Raw genomic sequence first — 1,351 nt, 5'->3', positions numbered from 1 at the left:
GCGTAAATCGCCATCTTCTATGAAGATTTACATGTTCGCAGAGCTTAAATAATGTCCATGAAACTCATGGTTATTATTGTGAGGTTTGCCCTATGCATTTAAGTTGTGAGGCTTTATTATTTTTTAAATATATGTAATTGCATTCTCATCTTTGTTTCTAGATATTTCCATTCTTCTTAAAAGTGGAACAGTGGAGTAATAAATGGATATACTGGAACATGAATGTTGACAGAATGATACACCGCTTGGATGTCTAATTCGGCATGTACTTCTAAAACAAATGATTACACCCTCAATGGGACTCGAACCCATGACCTCTGGATTAGAAGTCCAGCGCGCTTTCCACTGCGCCATGAGGGCCTGTTTTGCATTTTCAATTTGGTTAATGTTATGATTTCAGAAGGCAGTATTCTATTTTGAATCATCATTAGTTTATTTGGTTGTATAAATCAATAGTTTGGTACACCCACGCATTTCACGACGTATTCATCCAGTGCCTAGTAATACACAAAGTACGTTTCTGCTTTAAGTATAAATGCTTTTCATATCTCAAGAATTATGAAACGATGAATTTAGTAGTGCTGAATAGTTATTCTTCAAAAATGTCCTGCAATTCGTAAGAGGAACAACCGTCAGCTAATATTGGTTCCCCTTGATTTGTATCGGTTTATACTTATTTTAAATGAGCATGCTCTGAACTATCTACTCCAGGATTGTTAGCTAAACATGAAGATATGTTTTCTAAATTTTATATAATCAATTCGATGTTTTATATATATATATATATATATATATATATATATATATATTATACAGTATATTGTATTTGCAACGGAATATGGCTACTACACACATGCACATATAAATAAGGGCTTCCTAAATTTTTGGATTAACAACCTTGGGTTCATTTATATCAAGACTGAGGATGTTCCAGGCCGCTACACGGCACGAACGCCGCAGACTGACCCAATTGTGGGCCTCCGGCCGAGCGACGCCTCGGCACAACAAGGCAAGCCTCCCAAGGAGGAAGAGTGGGAGCCGGAGGGGTCATCCCCCCCACCACGTAGACTCAGGGTGCAGGTTTCCTGGGAGGGCTTTGCCCTATACCCGTCATAGCAGACTCGACATCCCGATCGGATAAGTTCCTGGTCAGGACGCCGAGCCAGGGATCAGGAACCCCCGGCCGCAAATCAGGGTCGGAGTCACCTCCTTCGGGATGGCTCCGACCCCCTCTCTCTTTTCTTGGTTTGCCTGCTGGTAAGGGTTTTTAAGGGAACGGGTTGGCGGCCCTAACCCAACTGCTATTAATTTCTTCGAAATTAAATTGAAAAGATGCAGAAATTAGTTTATT

At 40.5% G+C, this 1,351-nt stretch overlaps 1 non-coding gene across 1 annotated transcript; it reads right to left on the bottom strand.

Moving 5' to 3' along the window:
- Window positions 1-287: 287 nt before the first annotated feature.
- On the bottom strand, window positions 288-360 carry Trnar-ucu. The gene has a single exon. It is a non-coding gene; the product is annotated as a tRNA-Arg (tRNA).
- Window positions 361-1,351: the final 991 nt, after the last annotated feature.

This window comes from Penaeus chinensis, chromosome 5 (assembly GCF_019202785.1).
Source record: "Penaeus chinensis breed Huanghai No. 1 chromosome 5, ASM1920278v2, whole genome shotgun sequence".
Taxonomy (NCBI): Eukaryota; Metazoa; Arthropoda; class Malacostraca; order Decapoda; family Penaeidae; genus Penaeus; species Penaeus chinensis.
This window is presented reverse-complemented; position numbering and strand designations above follow the sequence as displayed.